This window comes from Trachypithecus francoisi, unplaced genomic scaffold (genome assembly GCF_009764315.1).
Source record: "Trachypithecus francoisi isolate TF-2019V2 unplaced genomic scaffold, Tfra_2.0 Lachesis_group10, whole genome shotgun sequence".
Taxonomy (NCBI): domain Eukaryota; kingdom Metazoa; phylum Chordata; class Mammalia; order Primates; family Cercopithecidae; genus Trachypithecus; species Trachypithecus francoisi.
Window position 1 is genome coordinate 14,545,213 of NW_022681455.1, and position 27,684 is coordinate 14,572,896.

A 27,684-nucleotide genomic window follows, 5' to 3' on the forward strand; every position below is an offset into this window, starting at 1 on the left:
AGTTGACTTGGAGAGACAGCCCCAAAACCCAACAGGAAGGTGGGTTTTCTGAGGCATGTTAAAAATATATTTACGTTTGTTTATATGTGAGTGATTATTTTTAGTCTGCGGAAGAGGATTTGACAAGGATCTAGAGGCTCAGTGGGGGCATGGCATAACTAGCGATATTTGTGCCTGGACAAAAGCAATCATTTGGGCTTTTCTTTTGGTTGTTGCCCCACTTTCCTTTCTCCCTGCCAGTCCCACAGTTATGGAGAAGGAGGTAACACTGAGCCCGGGTCTGCTTCTCCATGTAGTTTCTCTGTTCCTCTGTAGACTGCCTGCCACTACCAGCATGCCATTCTTGAGCAGCACATAGTTGAGCTTTTGGCTTCAGGAAGCTCTTTCTTGCTGTTAAGTGGCAAGACTGTAACTTCAGAAGTCTCTGCCCTGTGGTGCTGTGCTCAGCATGGCCTGGGTGCTCAGTGGCTAGCAACTGTGAGCTCAAACCTCACCTTGGGGCCATGTGAGCAGGTTGACTGGACATCTATAATCTAGATAGTTCCTGCTTTGTTGTGGGATCTCCACCCACTGACAGGTGGCCAAGAAGTTTAAAAAGACATGCTGGTTCTTCAGAATCTGGTTTTATGCATTCTTTTCAGATGGAATGACTGGGAAGTAGGGGAGAAAACAGAAAAGCGCACTGGTGCCCTCCTGCAAATGCAGCATCTGTCCCACCTCCATGCAGTCAAGCAAAGCAGAGGGAATGTGAACCAAAAACTTTAAGATGAGGTGAGGGGAAGACCCCAAAGGACCACTGGCTGACACTAACTCTGGGACCAATGGCAGGGCCCACAGCATTGACAAATCAATGGTGACCGCTCACAGCCTTTGGTACTTGTGTACCATGGATTGCATCAGTGGAGTTTCTCTTACAGATAAATGTACCCACTCTGTATATGACTGACCCAAAGCAATGACTTGCCAGAGCTGCCATAGCAAAATACCACACACAGGGTGTCTTAAACAACAGAATTTTATTCTCTCACACTCTTAGAGGCGAGAAGTCCAAGATCAAGGTGGCAATTTCATTCCTGGTGAGGGCTCTCTTCCTGATTTGCAGACAGCTGGCTTCTGGCTGTGTCCTCACATGGCCTTTCCTCTGAGTGTGCATGAAAAGAGACAGGGGGAGACATCCCTGGTGTCTCCTCCTGTCTTTACGAGGCTACCAGTCCAATTGGATTGGGGTCCACCCTTGTGATCCCACTTAACCTTAATTACCTCCTAAAGGCCTATCTCCAAATATAGTCATATTGAGGGGTTAAGACTTTAACGTATGAATTTAGTGGGGACACAGTTCAGTCCATAGCAAGTCCAGACAATATATAGCTGACTCACTTAGTGTTTGGACCATTCCCCTTACAAGCCCTTTATTATTTTCATGTACCCAGGTCCAGCTGTGCTCAAGCAGCAGCTGTATCTCTTTATCAGAGAGCTGCCGTCGGTCCAGAAACTATTTTGATAGTGCAATAATGAAGATTGACTTCCTTCTAGAAATGACAGTCTTTAACTGGTGAATGGAGGTGTAAATACTCCAGCTTCCTTGGTCCCTGGCCAGGACAGCAGTGACAGTACACAGGAAGATCTGGAGAGACGATAAGTCACATCTCAGCATTTCCTTTCCTGAGGCTTTGCTCAGTGTTGCATCTTGTCCCGGCATCCTCCTTTACTTCTGGGGCCCACTTCTCACCAGTTTTTCCTGGCGATATTCCTTAAATGAATCACTCAGGGTCTGCTTCTGGGGAGTCCAACCTCAGACAACACAAGACCCAAGTGGAAATATTAGTTCCAACACCTAGAATCAACCCAGCATCCCCTCAGCTTCGAAGATTTCTCAACATTTTGAGGTTCAGGCTTCCTAGGTCATTTCATAAAGATTCTCAGAGTGAAATAATCTATAATCCTGTTACACAAGCATAATAGGCAACTGTTTTTCCACTCTATGGGGTCTTCTAGAAGATTCCAGCTCAAAGTCAGTACCAAGGCCCTAAGGGAAATTCTGCTTCCTCAGTCTTAATTTGGAACAACCTAGGCCTTGGCCAAAACTTGCAACCAACACACCCACAAATCACATCGTGTTCCCTCTTCCTGTAGCCGAGCAAATATCGAAGTCAACTGGGGCTTTATATAGCATTCACCAACTTTGGAAAACTTTTCAAAAACTGTTTTAATTTCTTTCTTATTGTCTCCTCAGAGTCTGGTAATTCTGGAAAGAGGCCTGTAGATTGCCACTTGGGGAGTCCAGCAGAAAACTAATCCTGCAACTCCAGAAAGCTGGACAGTAACCCTGCTTTTTCCTTTACTGGGAGCTGTCAGCTCTCTCCTTCCGCTTGACCCTTGGAGCCTTGGGATTGGCTCCTATTGCTCTGCAGAGTGGGCTGCATTGGACACAGTGCAAAGAGTAAAACCAATGATTCAAATGGAGAGAACTGCAGTTACTCAAGCTTCTCCTGCCTTCTATTTACATAAACTTCAAGAACATCTAGTTTAGGGGAAGCATACACATTTGATTCAACATGACACACTCCCCAGGAAACTTTTCACAGTGCCCACATCACTAGAGCCTGGACTTGCTATGATCACCATGGCTCTTGGGCCAACTCTGGGAACATTCCAAAGATACAAGCTTGGGCCAGAAGCCTAGAGAGAAATACCCAGAAGTCCTACAGGTTATTCCATCTCAATACACACTTCTCAAACAAGGGCTTGTAGGAAGGCAGATACGACGGGAAAGGAGGTCTCAGGAAAGCTCTCCAAGTCCCATTTCTTAGTCTTAGCTTCCCCTGTTGAAGGTACTGATGGCCTTGGAATGGTGGACTGGGACCTGGATTTTCATGTACAGTTTAGTTTCTACAGAGGGTGCTTCCCAAGCTTTGCGAAGGAAAGGAGAAGCTCTGTGGGAAGGAAAAAGATGGAAGCGGGGAGAGGAAAGGAGAAGCAGTCGGTAGCAAGGTTTACCTTGTGTAGGTCATGACTTATTCAAGTTTTCCTGGACATGCATTTTAGGGCCTTGTTTTCACCGTCAACGCACAGATCTGAGGGCGGCCTAGTGAGCACATCCCCCTGCCTCCCCCCACCACAGGAGTGTTTGTGTTGGAGGAGGGAGTGTTAAATTCCAACCTCAGTACAACTCTTGAAGACTCTGCCAGTTCAGGTATGGCAAACAACAAAATGTGTTTTTGCTTTTCTTTTCTCTTTCCTTTCTTGCCAATCAGAGTGAATGGATTCTGAGCTTTCATTGGTGTTTAAATTAATTTTTGATGAAAAAATAAAGTTGGTGGCGGGGGAGTGGGAGTTAAAATTACAGCCTGCTCTATAAAGGCAAAGTAATTTCTGGAGGGTCATGAGCTGCCACTGGCAAGCGTGGCCTGGAGTTAGGAACAATGTACTTGCTGTTTCAGGAGCAAATCCAGGCTGGAGTAGGCTCTCTCCACATAACTCCGGATTGGATTTAGTTCTGGATTCATGCAGGCCTCTCTGGCAGCTGATGGACAAGCTAGGGCTGTATGAGTATTGGCCTGTCATTGGCCTAGACTTTATTCTTTAGTCCTGAGGCCACAGCATTTCATGTGGACGTATGATTCCAGTGAGAGAGGAAGAGTAGAGAAGAAACTGGCGTGGCCCCTTGGCTCCTTTATTACCTACGATAGTGCTTGGCGTGCCATAGGTGCTCATCGTGTGCATATTGAGTAAAGAACTTACCCAAGCAGCCCTATTCTCTAAGTCGTTCACTGAGGAGGTGAAAGTAAGATATAGGGGGTGCTATTAAATGAGAGAAACATACAAGGATCTTCTTAACTTCTCTCTTCCTAAACCTAAAAATTAGATATGCCATTGAGCTTTGTGAGAAAGGGGATGAAAGAAGCATTACTTGAAGTGAGTGATCCATGCTTGATTGCCTCTACTCTAGGGGCAAGAAACCAGTTGGGTGTTGTGCATAAGAACGTGGACCCTGTGGCCAGACTGCTTGGATCAATGTCCTCCCTCCACCACTTTGTAGCCATCTGACCTCAGGCAAGTTCCTTCACTTCTCTATGCCTGGGCTCCTCATTTATAAACTGGTGATATGAACAGAGCCTATGTTCTAGGATTGCTGTGACACTTACACAGAAATAAGTCAACATATATATAGCACACAGAACAATGCTAGGCACACAGCAGTTCTATTTATGGTCTTCTTCCTTCCTCCTCTTCCTCATCCTCCTCTTCCTCCTCCTCTTCTTACTTTATGCCATTCTACCAGATAAACACTATTTTATTTATTTTATAATATAGGAACTGATTCTAAACTACATTAAATAATTTGTTTAAGGTCGAGCATCTAGTGAGTGCTGGGCACTGTGTTGGAGCTTCAGTCTGTCTGACTTCAAGGCCTGTGCTCCTTTCAAGGTGAGGTGCTTGACACATCCCCTTCTTGCCATCCTGGTGGCATCCTCTCAACCACCAAAGCTTATGAAAACACGCCACTCAGGTTAGCTTCCACCAGACACTGACAGAGGAGCAATTATACCTGTGCCAAGGAAAGTTCTCAATGCCAATAAGGGTTCTGGCTACTGTGGTATACTTAGAGGAAATGAATTTAGGAAGTTTTAATTGAGATTTCAAGGACGAGAAGAGGAAAATATGAAGGAGATGGAATAAATATTCTTCGACTTTGATTGAGAGGGTCAAAATGCCCTTTCGCTGTCTCATGAAGATTGAAGTTCTAGGATTCAGGAATAGAATTCTTTGCTATTGGGTATTAAAAAGCAATAGAGCTCCAAATATATGCAATCAATTCAACCCATCTTTAGGGAAACCTAAATCTAAGCTGCCTAGTATAGAGAACCACTTGTCCTGTGAGTAAAACCACTTTTACAAGACTTAACAGAGAATAGGAGCAGGAAAGAGACCAACGTAAGGCAGTTGCTAGAGAACAGAATTGCTTTACAGTTCTGATTTCACAACCTCATTTTCCTGACCTGATAGTTCTGAGATGAACTTCTCTGGGTGTATCCAGAATCTATTTCTTCTGTGAGGTGGTCACCAGGCTTGGTGACCTTTTAAGTTTAATGTATTAGAGCCAGCTGGGTCTTTGAGCCAGTGTAAGGAGACCGTGTGAACACTTGTAAGCCATGTTTCTTTGTCTAGTAGTGTTTCAGTGCTACCTAAGCATCTGTACAGCTATTGTGTCTGACCTGCTCTGGTGATTGAAACATGTAGTTGGAACAGGAGGCAGTGTTTTTTTTTTTTTTTTCTTTTTCTCCAATAGATTTCTAAAACCTTTAAATGAAGTATTGCATATATACAGAGAATTACATAGATCATAAGTATATAGTCCAATGAGCTATCATAAAATGAATGTACCTGTGACAGTGCCACTCAGGTTAAAGAATAGAGCATTATCAACTCCTAAGAAACCCAGTGAATATTCCAATTTATCATGCTCTTCCTTCTCTCCAAAGGTTACCACTGTTCTGACTTATAATGCCATGGGTTAGTTTTACTTATATTTGTATTTGAGCCACATATAATTAGAATCATACATTCTGTATTCTTTCAGTTCTGGCTACTTTCACTTACTGTTACATTTGAAAGTTTCAGTAGATTTGCATGTAAAAGGAGTTCATGTATTTTTATTGCTGAATAGTTTTCCATTCTATAAATATACTTTGAGTTATTTACCCATTTAACTGTCCATTTCATGGTTATTTAGGTTGTTTAAAATTTGAGGTTATTATGAATAATGCTGCCACGCACGTTCTTATACATGTCTTTTGTGTATATTTCTGTGGGAGTACATATCTGCAAGTGGAATTGCTGAGTCAGAAAGTATGCATATAGTACTCAGCATTAGAGGAAACTTGCCAAAGAGTTTTCCAAAGTGGAAATGTGCCAGTTTACGCTTCCATCAACGGTGTGTATGTTCAAAATCCTTGCTAACATTTGGTATTGTCAGTCTTTTAAATTATAATCGTTCCAGTAGGTGTGTAGTGGCATGTCATTGTGGTTTTAATTTTTATTTTCCTGAAGACTGATAAAGTTGAGTACCTTTGAAAATGTTAATTGGCAATTGGCTACCTTTAGTGAAGTGTCTGAACATGGCATTGGGTTATTTGTCTTCCTTATTGATTTGTAGTTTTTATATATTCTAGACATGCATTATATGTGTTGCAAATAATTTCCCCCACTATATCGATTGCCTCTTCAGTACTTTAGTGGTATTTTTGGGTGAACAGAACGTCTTAAAATTAAAGGACCACAATGTATCTTTGCCTTTGTGATTAGGATATTTTGTGACTATTTAAAAATCTTCTTCCAAGATCGTAAAGATATTCTCCCATGTTAACTTCTAGAACAGGGGTTGGCAAACTATGGACTGTGATCCAAATCCATTCTGCCAACTGTTTTTGTAAATAAAGTTTTATTGGGATACAGTCATGCTCATTCATTTACACATCACCCATGACTACTTTTGTGCTACAACAGACCTTATGGCACACAAAGCCCAGAATGTTTATTCTCTGACTCTTTACAGAAAAAGTTTGCCAAACCCTCTAGAAGATTTATTGTTTTGCTTTTCACATTTGGAATTGATATTTGTGTATAGTGTGCGGTAGGGATCAAGATTTTTTCCATATGAATATGTAATTGAACCAGTGTCATTTATTAAGGGATTATCCTTTCCCCATGATTGCCTATGTCATAAATCAAATCAAGTATACATATATGCATGGATCTGTTTCCAGATTTTCAATTCTTTTTATTGATCCATTTTTCTATCCCATGACCAATGCCACTCTGTTTTACTTGGTGCACTTTTAAAAGTGAGTCATGATATCCTCCCACTTCATTTTTCTTCAAGATTGTCTCTGTTACTGTTAAGACTTGACATATCTATATTAGTTTTCGAATTAGCCTGTCAATTTCCTCAAAACACCTTCCTGGGATTTAGACTGGCATTATATTGATTCTGTAGATCAATTTGGAGAGGTTTGACTTATTTACAGAGATGAGATCCTTCCAGTTCATAAAAGTGATGTATTTTTTAATTTATTTAGGTCTTCTTCAATTTCTTTCAATAATATTTAGACCTGACTTTGATATCCTGTGCATATTTTTAATTGGTTTATCTCTAGGTATCTTTGATGCTATGATAATTTATGTCAACACTAGCTTCTGTGTAAAAGAAAAAAATGACTAACTAGTCACCTACTGATATGGTTTAGCTCTGTGTCCCCATCCAAATCGCATGGCAGATTGCAATTCTCAGTGTTGGAAGAGGGGCCTGGTGGGAGGTGATTGGATCCTGGGGACAAATTTTCCCCTTGCTATTCTCATGACAGTGAGTTCTAGGGTGATCTAGTTGTTTAGGAGGGTGTAGCACTTCCTCCTTCTTTCTCTTCCTCCTTCTCTGGCCATGTAAGATGCGCCTCCTTCTTATTCATCTTCCATTGATGATTGTCAGTTTCCTGAGGCCTCCCCAGCCATGCTTCCGTGCAGGCTGCAGAATCCGGAGCGAATTAAATCTCTTTTCTTTGTAAATTACCCAGTCTGAGGTAGTTCTTTATAGCAATGTGAGAACAGACTAATACACACAGCAAATGCCATGCCGTAGCGGAAATATTGTGGAGACCTAAAACAATATTACATGTTCTAAGAAATAATAATTGTTGGGTGGTAAAGGGAAATGACAAGCCTGGCAGGAAAAAATAATCACACACAGCACATGTATATACACATACTCACTTAAGTGTCTGTCTCTTCCATGAGTTGAGAATGTGTACTGGTATTGGCTCATGTGGCCTTGTGCTCTTAAGACTCTATGACAGAATGGAAAGAGTGTTAGTGGAATGTCAGGACTCCTGGATCCTAAGCTTGGTTCTTCACAAACTAGTTGTGAAATTTCAGGCAAAGCTCTACTTAACCTCCTTAGATCTCAGTTTTTACACCTCTAAAAATAGAGTTGGCTCTAACATTGACTTATAAATAAGGAAAAGGAACCCTTTGGTTCCTGGTGAGTTTTGACATAGGGATATCCTGGGTATGATTTGGGGGGTCTGCCTGCCAAGAGATTTCTTAAAGAAAAGCTATCTCCCCACTAGTTTGTGAATGCTTAGTAATTCTTTGACAGAAAAAATGTCTCTGAGAGAGGGGATCCCCTGAGGTGAACAAGCAGAGGAATAACAGATCCAAGAAGAGATCACAAGGATCAGGCACAGGTGTCTTACCTGAAGTACGTTCCAGAGGTGGAGAAAGTTCAGGAAAAAGCATAGAGGCAGAAGCTGGCAGTGCCCATGCAGGGACTTCCCTTTGAATCATGGAAGTTTCATAGAAGGATGAATTAGGATTCTGCCTTAAAAGTCTTTAAAGAAAGAGTTACAATCAATGGACAAAAAGTGATGCCATTTCTCTTTGTGTTTAACAGTGATGATGAGGAGTGGGTGGAGCAGCAAAAACTGTTTGTCAGAATTCATGATCCTCCTCACCTAGTAAAATATTCACCCTGGAATCTTTCCTGATCTTTGATCCCTGATCCCTGCTGCCCAATCAGAGACTCCATTCCCAGCACACCCCTGCATCTGGGTTGGGTCAGTAGAATATATAAAATTGGTGTTTGTTACTTCTGAACCACGACCATTAAGAAGCATGTGTGCCTTCTCCATCTTTTTTTTCTCTTTATATGGCTAGAACCTAACTCCCAGCTCGCAGGAGACAGTGGAGCCACAATATGTAAGGAGCCTGCCTAAGCTTTGTGCTGCTATAACAGAATACCTGGGACTGGGTAATTAATTGAGAGCAGAAATTTATTTTTCACAGTTCTGGAGGCTGGAAAGTCCAAGATCAATGCACCAGTGTGTTAACTGCTTGGTGAGGGTCTAGTCTTTGCTTCCAGGATGGTGCCTTCAATGCTGCAACCCCTGGGGGGAAGAAGAGATGTATCCTCACATGGTAGATAGCAGAAGGGCAAAAAGGGATAAACTTCCTCTATCAAGACCTATTATAAGGACACCTAATCTGATTCATGAGAGTAGAGACCTTATGGCCTAATCACCTCTTAAAGGCCCTACCTTTGAATACTATCACATTGGCAACACTCGAATTTTGGATGGGACACATTCAAGCCATAGCAGAGCCTCAATCCTTGAGTTATCTCATTGAGGAAAGTGGTGTGCCCACCAGGAATACTTGCACCAGACTGTTCGGTGAATGAGAAATAAAATTCTGTTGTGTTAAGTCACAAAAGTTTGAGGTTTATTTGTTACAGCAGCCAATGTTAACCTAAATAATGCAGTTTGTTTCTGAAACAATTCACAGTATTGACAGGAAAGGAATAAAAGCACAATGTTGTTATACTACTGCCATTTCACCTAGGAAAAGAGAGAAAATGTGAAAGGAGGATAACTAAAAAAAAAGTTTCCCCAAACTTTTTAAAGTCACTGGAGAATGTTCACAATTTATATAAAAATAGGATGATAATAATGTCAACACGTAATATCTGTGCCTAATAGATTTGCACTCCCCCAAGTTGCATTTTAATTTCCCTAAATTGGCTCATGACATATTCTTATGTGGGATTCAACATTTAGCAACAAATAAGACTTCCTTCTCTCTTGGCACTTCTTACTCCTCCCTTTCCCCCACGCATCCATATCCCTGCTGCCTTCTCCTTCCCACAAAGCTCATTTTTGGCAAAGTGGTTTTTATAAACCACACATTTTAATGAATTAAGTGTAGTCCCACGATCACACTTACATTCTCCTATAGTCCCCTGACTTCCACACTCCTACAGCTATGGGAATTTTCCCTCACACCTCCAGAAAGGAAAAAAATGAATTGAAAATTTTGTCTATAAGTAGAAAAGTTATGCACAGAATGTGATGGCTCTCCCACTTTTCTTCTTCTTTTTCTTTTTTTTTTTTTTTAATGCAAGAAGGAAGATGATTTTCAAACATTGCACGTCTTCTGAGAAACTAAAATATTCAGTGCTGTTTTCTTTTGGCAGTAGCCAAATTGGTTGTGATCATAAACCCACATAGTTCCTTTTATCCTTTTTAGTGGCAGCTTCACGGACTGTCTTCTACCCTGTCAAAGAAGAGAGTTAGGGTGTTTGACAGCAAAGAAATTTAGGAGAATTTCAGAGCAGAGAAGGACCATGTACATCATAGTTTCTAACCTTCTTATTTTACTGCTGTGGATACTGAGGTTCATAGATGGTTTAACTTGCACAAAGTCATGGGGTTAGCCAATAGCTTCTGGGAAATTTAAGCTATACCCAAATTTTACAGTTTGTATCACATGAAATTTCAATCACACAATCTTCTTGGATCATTGCAACAGCTGCATGATGGTACTAGAACCACCCTCTGCTAGAGAAGTGAGAAGACATAAGAATGGTCATCAGAGTGCTAGGCCTTAGAATTGCATCCCTGATCACTGAGTCCATGTTCTCAAGTCCACCTAGCATTTTTTTTCCCCATTTTTTTGTGGTGTCACCAAAAAAAGCATTAGACACTTGGCCAGGATCTGGAGTTACCTAGACAAAGGGCATAATCTATGCTCTCCAAGAGCACACAGTTTAGTGAGGGCAGATAAATAAACTGGTGATTCCAATCCAGTATGATCAATGCTTCCATCTTTTGCACTTGGCATGCAATCATTTCAGAAGCAATGGTTGCATTTCCCAAGGGAAAAAAAAACAAAACAAAACAGCAGCAGTGGTAGCAGCAGCAGCAGCAGCAGCAGCAGCAGCAGCAGTAGCAGCAGCAGCTGATGGCTGACTCATCAAACGAGGAGGCACCAACAGCTTTGCCTCCCAACTAAGGAACATCTTACTCAAACTCCCTCCCACCCCACATCACCACCTGTAGGCTTGGAACCAATAAAGGCTTTGGAAACGAAAGATAATGTGCTAATAGGATGTTAAAACAAAACCACTCTCACCACCCACCACCAGAGGTAGTTTGTGTAAAGGCGTTATTCCCGAGCCTCGCGCTTCATTTCATGACTCCAACTTGTGGCACTTTGCTAGGTTTGCAAGTGTTGCTTATCCAGAGAGCTCAGAGATTGTTTTCGGCAAAGGACTCAAAGCAGGCAGATCCAACCCCTCTCACTGTCTCTTTCTTGTTGCCAAAACATAAGACTCTTAGTTTAATGGAAAAGTCGTGTGAATTTTGCTTCCAAGGAATAACCTGAGATTACAGTTAAAATTAAGTAGTAGAAGAAGGTTGGGAATTAGAAAAACTAAAATCTGGTCCTGAAAATTAATACTGTGTATACCATTCCTTTAATACTGTGTATACCATACCATTAATGCTGTGTATTAATTTTAGCTCTTGAACAAGGCTATTCACCTCTTGGTTTTAGTTTTTCCATCTTTGAAATAAGAAGAGTGAACTAAACATTTCCTAAAGTCTCCAATAATTCTGGCATGTATACATTCAAAATTTTGTTATTTAATTTTAGAGAATATATATTGAGTTCAGTTACCATTAGTTATGTGCTAGTCACTGTGGTACTCAGGCCCAACTGCCTTTCAACATGGCTGAGAGACTAGCTAAGGAGTGGAGCAGTTAAAATTTAGCAGGAGGCATGGGTTTGGAGAGGTGTGCACGGGAAGCTGTGGGACACAGAAAAAGGGCACTGGGCACCTCCAGGTTTACTCGATCTTTCTCCACTGATAGGAATCAGAATATGCTACTCTAAAATATGCAACTTTAACATATTGATTATTGGGCCGGGCGCGGTGGCTCAAGCCTGTAATCCCAGCACTTTGGGAGGCTGAGACTGGCAGATCACAAGGTCAGGAGATCAAGATCATCCTGGCTAACACGGTGAAACCCTGTCTCTACTAAAAAATACAAAAAACTAGCCGGGCGAGGTGGCAGGCGCCTGTAGTCCCAGCTACTCAGGAGGCTGAGACAGGAGAATGGCGTAAACCCAGGAGGCGGAGCTTGCAGTGAGCTGAGATCCGGCCACTGCACTCCAGCCTGGGCGACAGAGCGAGACTCCGTCTCCAAAAAAAAAAAAAAAAAAAAAAAAAAACATATTGATTATTTTGAGCTGAATGAATAGCAGACGTAAGAAAGGCTCTCTGATCTCTCCCTTTCTACCTGAAAGCTGACACAGATTTCCTACAAAAAAAGTGTCTTCCCTTCCCTGTACCAGGAAGAAGAGAACATTCCTATTACTGAAAACAGAGAGTGAATGTCAAGATGAATCTGTACAAACAAACCTACTAAAACAACCTTTATCTTCCACTAGTTTCTCCAATATTTCCTAGTCACTTTCCCACAATTTGCTGCCTTGGTCCAAACTCCTTCTGCTTTTTTCTTGTCACATCTCCACAGTTGATCATTCTTTGTTGAAATGGTATATACCCTCTCGGGCCCCTTCATTTCTTTTTTCTATGAAGGCTCCTATGCCATGCAAAAATATTAACATCAAATAAAATGTATATGCTTTTCTCCTTTAATCTGTCTTTTGTCAGTTTAATTCTCAGGCCCAGCTGCAGAACCTAAGAGGGTAGAGGAAAAATCTGTCCTCCCTTACACCACCTTTGCTCTTCTCTGGGAGATTGGTCTACATGGACCACATCAACAAGACTCCTGGGCCATCTGGTTTCTTGTTGGCTTCAACTGACAGGCAGCACTTTAGGAGACTTGGGGAGGGAGGAGAGGCAGCTCTGGAGTATTTCTTTCTCTCCCTGGAAGGATGACTCCATCAAGTATCACTGCTCATCCCAAACTCACCTACTGTCTCCCTTACCTTCTCTCTTATGACCTACAGATAATGAGAGCTCCACTGCTGCTGCTAATCCAGAGTTTCTATACCAGTTCCTATAGTTTCACTTAACTACACCCACCACTTTATAATTAGTTCCTTGTAAATAAACTTTCCTCATATTTAGCTTGATCAGAGGGTGTCATCTGTTTTCTGTTGGGACCCTGGAAGATGTAGGCATGAAAACCACTTTTGAGATGTGTGTATATTGGAGGTAGTGAAGGAGCAGTTAGTTAAAAGGAAAGAAGGGGCAGGAGAATGGGGAAAGTGTCCCAGAGGAAAACAGAGCTAAGTCTTAAAAGATGTCTTGAAAAGACACAATGTCTTGAAAGAAATAATGAGAAGGGAGAAATAATTTCAGAGCGATATGGAGGCTCAGAGACTTGAAAGTGTCCTGGGGAAGGTGCAAATGATCAAGGTGACTGCAGGGAAGGACTGGTAGGTGGGAGGATGGTAAGCGATGAGGCTGGAGGGGAGGTGAGGGAGAGATCATGAAGGACTCTGTATGTTCTGTGAATGAGTTTGAGCTCTATCCTGAAGACAATGGGAAATTACTGAAAGATTTTTAAGCAGAAAAGTAACATAACTTGATTGTAATTTCAAAATATTCCTCTGGTATGTAGTGTGGGACAAAGCAGGACTGGAAGCAGGGAGATTGTTTGGCATGTATCTTCAATGATCAGTGCAAGAATCAGTCACAATATGAAATTTGGTAGTGGTGGTGGGGCAGCAGGAAGTATATGTGAGAGCTATTGAGGAATTTGGTGAGGAATTGGGTCCGGTAGTAAGTCTGAAATGATGCCCAGATGTTTGAGTTGGACCAGTTAATAGATGTTGGGATCATTCATAAACAGACGGGATCCTAAAGGGGGAACTGTATTAGTCTGTTCTCACGTTGCTATAAAGAAATACCTGAAATTGGGTAATTTATAAAGAAAAGAGGTTTAACTGGCTCACAGTTCCACAGGCTGTACAGAAAGCATGGTGGCATCTGCTTTTGGGGAGGCCTTAGGAAACTTACAATCATGGTAGAAGGCAAAAGGGGAGCCAACACTTTACATGGCCAGAGCAGGAGAAAGAGAGAAAGAGGGAAGAGGTGCTACACACTTTTAAACAACCCAATCTCATGCTAACTCACTCACCCACTATCACGAAAACAGCACTGAGGGGATGGTGTGACCTATCCATGAGAACTACACCCCCTTGATCCAGTCACCTCCCACCAGGCTCCACCTCCAACACTGAGGGTTAGAATTCAACATGAGATTTGATGGGGACACAGATTCAAGCTATATCAAGAACTAAGCTCAATTAACTCTTCATTCGTTTTTTTCCAGTACCCTCAGGAACTTGCCCTGATCACTGGCTTTTTTTCAACATTCAGCCTGCATATTGCCCTTCAGTGGCCTCTGCTATTATGACCCGGCAAGTGGGGATCATATCAGTTCCTTCCTCACATTTAAAAATTACTGAGTGAATACATGCACAGTTCCAGGCACACAGTAAACACTGAATAGAGGTTACTATGAAAACCAATGTATAAACTCAGTCCAAAATATGGTTATAAAACATCTTTGCTCATTCAATACATCCTTTTTGAGTGCCTACTTCCTGCCTTTTGTCATTTATTCCTTACGTGGGCAACTGTCAAAAAGCTGTGAGAAAGGGCTTATGCCATTTAAAAAATTTCTTATCTCTCTTTGTATTCTTCTCCATTTCTCCTTTGTTCTCCCTCTCTTCTTCTCCTCTTCCTCCTCCTTCATTTTCTTTGGCTTTCTTTTTCCTATATGCATACAGTTTTTGTGTCTGGGAGAAAAAAGTCTGGAGAGCTAGATTTTTAGAGAACATTAAAAAAAATTTGCCTAGATTATTGATTCATAGCTTTATAATGCACTCAGTATAGTAAGGACATTTATAGATTTCATGAGCTGTTTAATATCTATTTGTGGAGCACCACCATGTGCAATCATCTTGGACTCATTAGGTTTCTTTGACTGCCCAGTGAGTCATAATAAGCCTCTGAAAAATGTAGAATAATGGTTTAGAACTAGAGGGAATGAAATAACAGTCAAAGTCAAATATAAAATTATTAGTACATGTAGTCTGTAAGAGTAATCAAGACAAGGAAGGGATAGAGGGCCTATTATTACACGCACATGTGTGCACATGCATGTGCATGCACGCAAACTTTAAAGGGTTTGCAGTAAAGGGGAAGGTAGCTGGGGAGCCCTATGAAGAAGATTCTTAAAAGTGACGGGTTGCAGATCTATTTTCCATTAAGATTCAAACACGTGGGGGTAGGGAGCTCAAATTATGGGGAGGAAATAGAAAAGCCAATGGAGAACCTTCTGAGAAGATGAAGCCCTGTACTGAGAGGATAAAAGAGACTTTATTCTCCAGCAGTTAAAATGAAGAGGAAGAGATCATTTCTAAACAGGGCACAAGAAATAGCTTCATTTCTCCCTATTAACCTCTGTTCCCCCAAAGAAAGCCAGTTGAAGCAAGCAGGACAAAAGAATTCTATGTAAGCATAGTGAAGAATACCTTCTGTGATGGGAGCCATATTTTGAAAAAATATTAATGTAATTTTCTTTTTCAATTTTACAAGTATAGATCTTTATTTCTAATTGGTTCCAAGGTCATCAGCCCAGAGGTCTGTCGGTGTGTTCTATGGTGTGCAAAGGGGAAAAAAGAGTGATATTCAGCATTTGATATTTAAAACAGGATTTCAAGCAAGATAATAGCCTTGAAAGAAGACTTTTCTTTCTTTCTTTTTTTTTTTTCTGAGACCCATCTGAATTGCTTTATCTCCTCTTTTGGCCTATGTACTGAATTCTTATCATTTTATGTTATCTTTGCATCCATTTTGAATATAAATTGGGCTTTGTCATACAGAAGCAGGGTTTTATCTTCTTCGGCACAGTTTCCAGTTTTCTGCCTCCTCCCAGTTCCTCAAGCTGGTTAATCCAGACATCTGCCCTATACAACTCCTTTCCCCTGGCAAACACCTCCCTAGGGAACAGTTAGACACAGCCTACTTGACTTGCCTCACTGACCTCCACACCCCATGTGGACTGCACGGATGTGCACCAGTGACTACTTCTCAGCCTCAGCACAACTCCGTGGAATTCAGTCTGCTTGCTCTAAACTCACCAATTAGAACTCCCCCAGGGAAACCTGCTTAGGTAATGCCCTGGACCCAAATAAAGGCTTTGACCCACAGGTTTTTCTCTTTTCCTTGCTCTCTGCCCACTGAGTGAGCACATAGGTCCCTGATGACGCCTCAGTTCCGTTGGTCCTGCAAAGTGTGCTGCCCTCCTTTCTCTGGGATCTGTAAGTAACAAACTGCTGCTTCTGGTATTCCATGTGTTCTGTGGAGTTGCCTCCTCTGTGTCTCACCTGACCAACACGTGTGAACCTAACTTCTTTCCAAATCATGGTTCTTCTAGAGAATGGCTATCTTGGCAGGAATAAACTGGACACAGTCCAGATAAGAGCCACAAGGGCATCTGCCAGTACAAACAAATTTTCTGTGAGAGGGGCACCTGGTTACAGGTTGAACACTTAGGCATGAGGCTGTCCACCAAGATAAAGAAGCACCCCAAGAAAGGCACACTGTAAACATCTACAGGAAAATCCTTGGAGTCCTGTCAAGTCAGCACTAGGGTTTATATTCACTGTCTGGAGAGAGACCTCAAGAACAAATTAGAAATACAACAGCCTATTCGGCACCAACAAGAATTACCCAGATCTACAAGTTCCCCTACAGGGTAGAAAAGTTATTCTTTTGGAGACAACAGGTAGGCCGTGAAGCTTGCTGGTCCCTGGGAAGAGGAGATACCACAGAGGAAGACAGGCAAGCGCTGCTCTTCCTGTTCCAGGAGATGATGAGAGGAAAAATGAAGAGAGAGTGAAGGGGAGGGGGCTGATTTAGGACTGTCCAAAAGGATTTAATGCAAACACCAAGGAGGCACTGAGACAAAACAGAGGAGCATTGTCAAGGGGATGGAGTGGGACTGGGGAGAGATTTGCCCTTCTGGAAGACTCTATCAGTTGCTATCTGGTAATGAGAGATTGAATATGCAAATGGACAACGACCAGACCATACTTAAAAATAGAACTCTGGCCGGGTGCGGTGGCTCACACCTGTAATCCCAACACTTTGGGAGGCCGAGGCAGGCGGATCACCTGAGGTTGGGAGTTTGAGACCAGCCTGACCAGCATGGAGAAACCCTGTTTCTTTTTTCTTTTTTTTTTTTTTGAGGTGGAGTCTCGCTCTGTCGCCCGGACTGGAGTGCAGTGGCCAGATCTCAGCTCACTGCAAGCTCCGCCTCCCAGGTTTACGCCATTCTCCTGCCTCAGCCTCCCGAGTAGCTGGGACTACAGGCGCCCGCCACCTTGCTGGGCTAGTTTTTTGTATTTTTTAGTAGAGACGGGGTTTCACCATGTTAGCCAGGATGGTCTCGATCTCCTGACCTCGTGATCCACCCGTCTCGGCCTCCCAAGGTGCTGGGATTACAGGCTTGAGCCACCGCGCCCGTCCGAGAAACCCTGTTTCTACTAAATATACAAAATTAGCTGGGCATGGTAGTGCATGCCTGTAATCCCAGCTACTCGGGAGGCTGAGGCAGAAGAATTGCTTGAACCTGGGAAGCAGAGGTTGCAGTGAGCAGAGGTGGTGCCATTGCACTCCAGCCTGGGCAACAAGAGTAAAACTCTGTGTGGAAAAAAAAAAAGGAACTCTGACCCACAATCTGCAGGAATCTGCCTACTTTATCTATATAACACCCCCCTTATCTACAATAACCAGCCTAGGAAGCCAGTCTGCCTGAAGTCAGACTTGCAGGAAGCCAGATTGCTGTCTCTAGTAACAATTAATGAAGCTGAATAGTAACTTCTGTAATAATCTGCAAAAAATGACCAGAACTTTATGAATAATGGACGGCTTCCCTAATTTTTATCCATGCTTCCAATGTAGGGCCAACCAGAGAAAGGCAAATATTCACCCCTAAGCAATCACATAGGATGCCCTGCCTCCTAGTGAGCCAGCCGCCTCCAGCTTCCCACGCCAGCAATCTCCAATCAGCATACACCTGAAGCCTTCCCTTCATTCCACCCTAAGGCTCCTCCACTCCTCTGCCCGCCTTTGCATTGCTGCCAAAAGTGGCAGTGGCAGACTCCCTTGCTATAGAAAGCTCTGAATAAATAGCCTTTGCTTTTCTCATTTGGTTGGTCTTCGTTTATTTCTACAGTAGAGAAGCTTAGAATAGAGTCAGTTGGTCTAACATGAGGGCCTCTATGGCAGGAAATAGATTGTCTAGGCTGGAGAATTGAATGAGGAATCAGAGTGTGTTACAAATGGCTATAGCTGAGGGAAGATAAAGTCACCCAGGGAGAGCTGTCAGGCCTGACCAAGTGAGAGGAACCAGAACAAGTATTATCCTGGCTGTGAACTTGAGCTATGAACTCCAGTGGGGTAAGTGGCTAGCAAGAGACTCCAGGAACCAGGCCCTGGACCTTGACCTGTCTATTCTTCCTTCTATAAGAAGACACATAAGTCACATCCCTTCCCCTATATACCAAGAAACTATCTGGGAGAGGAGCTGCAGAGAAAAGTAGAAGTGTGAAAAATTGGAATGATTGTGCATTTTTACTTAAAGAGGCTAGGTATCCATTAAAGGGGCTATTTAAATGACTGCATCATCAGCTTTGCTGTTATTTCCACACTAACCAGCTCACCCATAAAAGCATATCAGTTATAGGAAAAATATTAAAACCATATTTTCTCTGCATGTTTAAGTTGTAGTTAAGCAAATCTTATAATTCCATAAGAACCGAAACTAACGTATTTTCTTGTTCCTATGCTAAACAATTCTGGGATGAAGAATAGGTTTTTTGTTGAACAATGCTGAGATCAGGCAAAAACAACTCAGCTACTTGCTCCAGTGAATACCCGCTCCTGGAAAATAAGACTATGGAGCTACTGAAACTGCTGACGTATCAGGACTAACAGGTCACTCATCAAAGCTTGCTTTTATATTCTCACCTTGTGGTGCCTACCAATCCAAAGCTATTGCGCCATAAATTCTGCCCAATCCCAACCAGTTCCCTGCCTTTCAATACCCACCTAAGAATCACCCAGCCTAGGCCCTAAAACCCTAAATAATCTTCCCCTGACTTCTCTCTTCTGAGATGCTACTGGATTCTGTATCTAGATCAAGCTGATGCTCTCTCTTATTGCAGTAAGTCTATACAAACCTAGCTTTGCTTAACCAACATTTTTTCTTCTGGTGGTCTTTTTGGATACTCCACAGCCAGTGCCATTATGCTTTAAATTGTGTGGTCTGGCTATGGAATGCTAGGGGAAAACAGCCACAGGCAACAAGTTAAGCTCATAGCTACAGGAAACAGATGAATTATGTCTGAGCAAAAGTGACTACAACCCAGAAGACCAAAGGTGAGAAGCATACATCCAGGAGAAGCTATAAACACCTCTCCTAGTAACAAAGACATAAGACATGTAGTTTCTGTACATGGAATAGACCAATCACACCACTTTTATTTTCAGTGATTTTCTGTACACACAAAGAACAACAATTAAATTGAAGAAGAAAACAGTATACAAAAGAACATATAAAATACCTACATAAATGTATGCACAGATATTATGCATAGTTGAGACCATGCAAGTTCAGGGGTTCTTTTTCCATACCTTGTATTACATTCACCCAGTATTTAGGGAATATGACATGGTTTGGCTGTGTCCCCACCCAAATCTCATCTTGAATTATAGCTCCCATAACCCCCACGTGTCATGGGGGTACTTGGCGGGATGTAATTGAATAATGGGAGTGGATTTTCCCATGCTGGTCTCATGACAGTGAATAAGTCTCATGAAATCTGATGGTTTTATAAAGGGCCATTCCCCTGCACACACTCTCTTGCCTGCCACCATGTAAGACGTGCCTTTGCTCCTCCTTCACCTTCCACTGTGATTGTGGGGCTTCCCCAACCGTGTAGAACTATGAGTCCATTAAACCTCATTTTCTTTATAACTTATAATTATAAAGAATTTCTTTATAATTTATAATTATAAAGAATTTCTTTATAAATTACCCAGTCTTGGGTATTTCTTCATAGCAGTATGAAAATGGACTAATACAGAAGAAAAGGAAGGAGGAGGAGAAGGAGAAGGCCCTGATTTTCCTAAGGCATGTCCAATGATTCCTGTTTAATATGTTCACTTTGCACACCCACTTAGCCCAGTCCCTTCCCATGGCCCCAGGCTCATGCTTCATCTTGTCCACATAAGCATTTCTATTGTATCTTGACACCAAGCATCAGTTCCTCAGTTATCTTAATCTGCAATTCTCATCCAAGTCATCCTCAACACCTAATGCTTTATTCCCTCTCCTTGGCTGTCAGTGAGAACTTGGAGGGCATTTGCTTCTATAGTTAACTCTCAGGTGAGAGTTGGCTGAATCTTGGAAGTGTCTAGGACATTTGCTCAGTGCCACCTCAGATAAGCTGTCATCTCCCTGCTGTCAGTTCTGATTGTACTGCCCTGGTTTCTTGGGCTGCCACTGCCTCGTGTCAGGCCCTCTGAAAGACCTCTTTCTGCTGGTATCTCTTGCTTTCTCTGAACATGGTGTCTGCCCACCTGGGAGGCTCAGAGAAACCAAACCCTCCAGCGTGACTCAGCAGAAAAGAACTGGGTTGCTGTTGCTGGCCGACACCATCCTGTTTCTATTTTTCTTCTCATACAGCTGTTATTATCCCAGAAGTCACTTTCTGTCCCTAAACATCTGTTCTCCAAACATCTTTTTGCCTGTCAGTCCTCCCACCCTGTAGATTTTCATATTTCATCATTGTAGTACCATCTTGTTACAGCAAAACTGGTTGAAAGAAGTAAGATTATATAAGTTGGGGAACAAAAAAGATTTCTCATGGGGAAACAAATATGTCAATTTAAGTGCTTAAAAGTAAAAAAACAAAAAAAAAAAACAAAGAAAACTTTTCTTTAGAGATGGGGTCTTGCTCTGTTGCCCAGGCTGGTTTTGAACTTCTGGGTTCAAAAGATTCTCCTGAGTAGCTGGGACTACAGGAATGAGCCACCACATCTGGCTCTAAGAAAGTTTTTTTGTTTGTTTGTTTGTTTGTTTTTTAAAGAAAATATTGCACTTATTTTGTGTAACTTCGTAGCACTGAAACAGTTGGTGGAAATTATAGAAATGGAACTCTTTGCTATAACAAGGATGCTCTTATGATAGCTCTTGGTTACAGCAGCTAGACATATTAAATGAACAAGCCTACCTGTAAAGTTCCTAGATTTCAGTGCAGAATATTTCTGTGTATTCTCTTTGTGAAAGTCTGTCAAGCTTATGACCTATATACTTTTTTGTATGTATGTTACTTTTCAGTAAAAAGTGCAAAAAATGAGAAGGCGCATCCCTTCATGCATGTGTGTTCTATTGGTGGGGCATTTGAAGCAGAGACCAAAGGACATCTTTTATTTATGTATTTATTTTTTTTGAGACGGAGTCTCGCTCTGTCACCCAGGCTGGAGTGCAGCCGTGCGATCTTGGCTCACTGCAATCTCTGCCTCCTGGGTTCAAGCGATTCTCCTGCCTCAGCCTCCTGAGTAGCTGTGATTACAGGCACCCACCACCATGCCCAGCTAATTTTTGTATTTTTAGTGGAGATGGGGCTTCACCATGTTTGCCAGGCTGGTCTCAAACTCCTGACCTTGTGATCTACCAACCTTGGCCTCCCAAAGTGCTGGGATTACAGGTGTGAGCCACTGTGCCTGGCCCAAATGACATCTTATTTGGACAATCATAGGCAAGTGATACCTAGAACAGAAAGCTGGATAGTACCTCAGTTTCTTTAGACTTCATGATTCTGTTTCTTCCTGAGATGGAGAATTAGCACAGCGTACAGGCTCCTGCTGCCAAAATCAACCCTTGAGAAACCATAGAAGCAAGAGGGAAAGATGAATTCCAGGAACTGGCAACACTTGCAACAACCCAAAACCTTGAGAAATCTCTGGAGTGACAGCAGCTTGTCTGGCGTGGGGTGGTGGACGTAGTGGCTACAGCTGGGGGCTGAGGGAAGAGGCCCAAAGCCGTCTTGGGAGAAGAGGCTGGAAGTCAGCTTTACAAATTCTGCTCTGGTGTCCCCACATCTGCTCCACCCAGGAGTTGCCTGAGGACAAGCCTTGACTTCCCCAGCACAGAAATGGCTACAGTGGCTTGGTGCTGGTGTTCTGTTGTCTGAGGGTGTGGGGGTGAGGCAGCACTCATATCTGGCAGAAGAAACTCTTATGGAAGGGGGAGTTGATGAAAATAGAGGGCGTCTGAGCAGCTGCACTCAGGATCCCGCTAACCTTCACTCTTAGCCCCCAGGCTGGTGGGTGGCCACCTTGGAGACGGCCACCTACACGTGCTGAATCACTCTAAGGGTTTCAAGTTAAACTTCCCCCACAGAGGTTTCTGGTGAGTGACGGACAGTGTCTTGGGTGGCTGGGCTCCCACCCTGCCCTGGGGCTTATGCCTTGCCACTCCTGTGGCCCTCTGGGATGCGCAGCACTGGAACCCCTCAGTGGTATTCCGGGGGACTGCAAGTTCACCTGGGCACAACCCTGCTCCTGCTGAGTACTCCTGCTGAAAAGGGCCACAAACTGTGCAGAAGTATTGCAAGAGTTGGGATTCAAATGGATTCTAATTAACATGAGTGAAGAAATAAGGGAAGGTAATATCAATATAAAATACTGGGAAGAAATTGTAGGAATAAAGAACTGGAAGCACTAGGTCTGAAAATAATGTAGATTCAACTATGCTGCTCTCCCCAGTGCTCTGTGAACATTGCTCATTTATATACTCACTAGAATAAGATAGAGGCTATTATGAAGCCCATTTTGCAGATGAGGGAATTAAGGCACAGAAAGGTTAAGTAACTTGTCTGCAATTACAGGCAGAGCTGGGATTTGAACACAAGTAATCTATCTCTGTGTCCAGCCCTTAACCATTTCACTGGGTCTCACACTTGATTAAAGATCTCAATGGCAGGCATGGTGGTGCACACCTGTAATCCCAGCTACCTGGGAGTCTGAGACAGAATGATCCCTTGAACCCAAGAGTTTGAGTCTAGCCTGGGCAACACAGCAAGACCCTGACTCAAAACAAACAAACAAACAAAAAAAAAAACAAAACCAATCAAAACATAGCAATGAATGGGGAAATGGTAGAGGGAGTATAGCTGAAGGAACTTATGGGTTGCAATATTAGACTAAGGAGCTTTTCTAGAAAGCATGAGGAACGTATGAAGTAATAGAAAACAAAAAAGAAAAGGTAAGAAATACGGAGAATAAAGTAGAAGTGCCAATATTCAGATTATCGGACCTGGAAAAAGAGAAGGATTAGAAAATAGGAGGCTCTATAATTCTAAACCAAATTGCTCAAGGAATGTTTTTACCTCACTCCTGAACTGACAACAGAGGTGGGTTTCAGCACCTTCAATGCCTGTCTTTCCCATTCCTGCCAGTGGTGAGGAATTTATCAACGAAATCAGGAAATCTGAATTCACCATCCCTGCTGACTTTCACTGAAGGAGGCCATTCTGTCCAGGTGAATAGCCAGATCCAGCATTTGGGGGTTTTTGCAGACAGAGTAACAGGGTGTAGAAATCAGAGGCACATAAAGATTTGGGGAATGGGGCAGCAAACTGGTCTCTCCAGGATATTGTTAGCTGTATGGAAACATGGACAGAGGCAATGGGAAAGGGTGTTCTTTTAGATCTTTTAGTCAGAAAACTATAGCCAGTGGGCCAGATCCGGCAGCTGCCTGTTTGTAAACCATCTTTTATTGGAACACAGACACGCCCGTTCATTTACTGATTGTAGTTGTTTTTGCCTTACAATGGCAGAGTTGAGTAGACAGAGACCGATGGCCCACAAAGAGTACAAATTATTTACTATCTGGCCCTTTACAGAAAACGTTTGCTGAGCTCAGACCTGGATTCATGCTTCTGGGTTAAAATCTGTCAGGACATCCTGCTTGTCCCCTGATGCATCCCTCCCTCCCACCCACTGTGTCCGCATGAGACTTCCTCTACCCTAGCCTCTGTCTTGTTCCCCCCACACTGGGCTCAGTTACTGGAATTCATCACTCATGGGTGGGCTCCCAGTGGGATGGTTAGCTCCTCTGCTTGCACCTGGGTAATGAGAAGGGTCATTTCATATTCCTCTGCGTTTTCAGAGGGGCTGCCCATCTGTGCATTCGGACAGGGAGGGCTCAGCTCCCTTAGTGGTGGTTGGAGTGAAGGAAGGATGAACCATAGACCAGAGGGTAGTTCCTTCAGCCCCAGGCAGCACTCATAGCTCACTTAATTTGCACAAAGCATACAGAGGGAACCTGACCTATTGCTCAAGAAAGAAAGAAAAAAAATACAGCTGGAGCTGGGACTGGGAGGAAGAGAAAGGGCTCTCTTCTGGACAGGCGGCTGTTTGTGCTGCGTTGGAGTCCTCTGCCTGTACTTCCATCTGCCCTGGTGAGATAACATTTCACGATGAGAGCTGAGGAGGTGGCTCCCTCCTGCAGAGGTGCATGACTTGGCTGAAGTGTTTTGCTTCGCTGGCACACGTCTTCTCTTTTCAAGTTAGCTGAGCTCACACATCCCCCTTGCTTGTTTGCAAAGTCCATATGGGAGATGAAGGCGAGACGGTTTGACTAAGGGCAGAAGGAGGGAGTGAAGAGGAGGAAATGTGGGAGCGGGGATGCCTGGCCAGACTGAGCCTTCCTCAAATTAGGTCACTGTTTATATAAAAAGTTAAAATTAAACCGAGGACTGTTTTCCAAGGTTTCTGACACTGGACATGACTCCATGCAGCATCCCTGGAATGCAGTGCAATAAACATCACAGAGCACATGATGTCACACTGAGGGGGAAGCCAGGGAGCGTCACTAGCAATGAATCCCAGGCTCTACACAATTATACCGGGCAAACAACATCCTTGTTCTCTCTGACGCTTTCCTCTAAGTTTCCCTGCTGGCTTTTTCTGTTCTTCTAATTCTCACATTTTTATCCATGAGGCAACCATGTCTCCTGAGAGCTACCACATGCAGGGCTCTATGTTTCCATTTGGCCAATGGCATAAAGCTCTTCAACAAAGCTTTGACCTTCCTTCTCCTTCTGACAAATTGTTCTGACCTTACCTTCCCGCAGTGATTCCTCAACATGAAACAGCAAGGTAGGTTTCATTATCACCGATCTGCAGATGGAAAAAGCAGGCTCAGAGAGGTTCAAGGACTTCCTTAAAATCACAGAGCAAGAGAGCGGCTGAGAGGCACTCAAAGCAAGGTGGTCTGTGAGCTTCCCAGTACACCATACCACCCTTCTGAGTACCCTTGTCCTGGCACACCTCCATAGGTTTGCCATGTTTAAGGGATGTTCCCTGAGGGAAGGGACTCTGGCTTATGTGGTGTCCAGCACAGTGCTTGCTACATCATAGACATTCAAAAGTCCGTGTTCAGTGAAGATCCTTATATATGCCCATTAGCCACACGTTTGACTTTTTCCCTTGTAGCCTGGAAGGTCTCTGAAGGCCTGGGTTATGATTTTTCCTTAATATGGGGCCAAGTCAGTAACCTCAACCTCTGCTTCCAAGGCATTTAAGTGGAAATGAAACACTGAATATAAGATGAACCCATCCGATCCACCAAGCAGTATTCTTTATATGGCTTCCCTGATGTCAAAATATATCCCTTCATGCCTGGCCATTGTCGACTCCATTGTTGACATCCTATCTCCATCTGGTAGTCAGATTCCTCTTCCCTGTTTGAATTCTGTGTATACGTTTTTAAATAAGCCAGAAAACACTCACCCCGCCAGCTCCAAATTAGTTCTTCTTTTCATGCCTTTTCTGTTTCCTGGCTCCATGCCACAATCTCCCTCCATTAGTATTAAGAAATAGTGCTCAGAAAGTCATATGTCTTCACCTAGTTAGCACCTCTCTTTCGGGACAGCTTCTCTGAGGGTGGCTCCCACACATGCCAGGCTTTTCTCCTAGTGATTGCTAGGTTGTCAGTGTCACGGGCAGGGAGGAGCATGTGTGAGGATGGGTGTGGGTAGGGGAAGGGAGGGGAAGGTGCAGAACATTGTTACATGAGGCACTCTGTCATGGTGATTGAAGGAAGCAGTTTCTTGGCCATGTGTCCAGGATGTGCTTTAAGGGAGCCAAGACGAATCATTCATATCTTATGAAGAGTTGTATTTGGAATCTTTAAATAAATAAGAAATGCTTGTCTCTCCTTATCTAACTCTCCATTTGTCTTTTTTAAATCTTAAGTTTCATAAAGATACCTGGAATTAAATCATCCCAAGTTAGGGTTCCATAAAAGTCATTAGCCAGCAAAATCTTTCCCTCTGGGGCCACCTTTTTCTGGGAAGTTCCCTCAGCTCTGCCCTTCCTCCCACTCTCTGCTGTATTCCCCCCAGCCGTCCTTCACAACACTTAGCACCCTGTGCTGGGGTGAAATGAGCTCCCTCATCTCTCTCCCCTTCCCTGTCTTCTCTATTCACACGGAGCCTGGCTCATAACAGAAGGCCAACAAAAGACTGTTGAGGGAATTAATAAATGACTAAAATTTTCTTGACATTTAGTTTGAATTTTTATTCTCAGATTTCAGCATAGGACTATCCTACAAGTATCACAAAAGCAGAAATTCCCGGGGCGGGGGGGAATCTCATATGTAATTATTGAATTATTTTCTAGATTTTAATATATTCTGCTTTTGCATTGTTTCTGTTTCAGTTGTCTATTACTTGATAACAATCTCCTCCCATTATTTAAGAGTTAGTGGTTGGCAGGGCTCAGCTGGCAGTTCTTCAGCACCAAAGTGCAATACCTCAGGTCACTCGTCAGGTGCATTTACCTAGAAGTTCACTGAGACTTACATATCCTTGACAGCCTCTTATTGTCTATGTGGTTGCTCATCATTCAGTGATGTAGCTGGAACTTCTTTATAGAATGGCAGATGACTTCCAAGAGGAAGCATTTCGAGAGGACAAGTCCCAATGTGCAAGTGCTTATCCAGCTTCTGTTTGGTCACATTTGCTGCTGTTTCATTGGCCAAAGCAAGTCCCATGGCCAAGTTCTGTATCAGCGTAGAAGGGACCGTGTGAGGGCATTTAATAGTCTACCACTGGTACACAACCCAGCTGGGTCTGTTTGACCATGCATGGCAGAAACCCAATCACTGAAGTGCTATATTTTTTAGAAAGAAAGGGTTATTGCAGGGCAGCCAAACAAGAAGATAGGAGATGGGTTCAAATCTATCTCCTCATCTCAGCTCACAAGTAGTATATTTAAGGTCAGCAGCTTTAGGAGGTGGTTAAGGACTGGTGGAAAGGAAAGGGAAGTTAGGAAATTCTCTTGGGCATACAGTTATCCTTCACAGGTCACATGTGTAAATTCAGGGGTTGGGGACTGGTATAAAACATGTGCTGGAAATTTAGGCTATGATGTCAAAGGTCACCCAGCCAGCAAGCTAATCTCCTTTGCACAAGCTCCAGCCAGCCATATTGGTTCTGGCTGGTTTTAACTGGCCCTGTGGTTTAGCAAGTGGACATCTTATAAACAAGCTCATACATTTTGTTAATCGCCAAAATCCCTTTTAGCCCTGTTCTTTGCTCTGTTTAACCCTGTGAGGCACAGTTTTACCATACCTCCTATACCTTCCTAAGTATTTCCTTGTCACATATTTTAATAGTTCCAGTGAGCCTTGTAGATGAACTCCCTTATCTTGAGTTGATTAATAACATATATTGAATGCTGACTAGATGCTAAGTGCCCTGAAGTGATAGAAAATAGGCTCCTTGCCTCAA

The 27,684-nt window shown here is 43.0% G+C and overlaps 2 long non-coding RNA genes across 5 annotated transcripts in view; one reads left to right on the forward strand and one right to left on the reverse strand.

The window, feature by feature from the left end:
* Nucleotides 1–27,684, forward strand: part of LOC117086753 — a 74,442-nt gene that overhangs the window by 21,253 nt on the left and 25,505 nt on the right. The window contains exons 3-4 of one of the 2 annotated variants that reach the window (XR_004438563.1): nt 3,046–3,193; nt 3,950–4,755. The exons of the other annotated variant lie outside the window; for it this stretch is intronic. This is a non-coding gene — a long non-coding RNA (uncharacterized LOC117086753). Of the gene's footprint in view, nt 1–3,045; nt 3,194–3,949; nt 4,756–27,684 lie in introns of those variants that run through there. 2 annotated transcript variants of the gene reach the window in all.
* On the reverse strand, nt 1,116–25,897 carry LOC117086752. Of its 3 annotated transcripts, XR_004438561.1 has the most exons (5): nt 25,682–25,897; nt 25,014–25,069; nt 21,678–21,763; nt 7,768–7,841; nt 1,116–1,141 (listed from the first exon to the last, which is right to left on the reverse strand). It is a non-coding gene; the product is annotated as an uncharacterized LOC117086752 (long non-coding RNA). The 3 variants fall into 3 exon arrangements; XR_004438559.1 differs by lacking the exons at nt 1,116–1,141; nt 7,768–7,841 and adding an exon at nt 9,252–10,104; XR_004438560.1 differs by lacking the exons at nt 1,116–1,141; nt 7,768–7,841 and adding an exon at nt 15,321–15,469.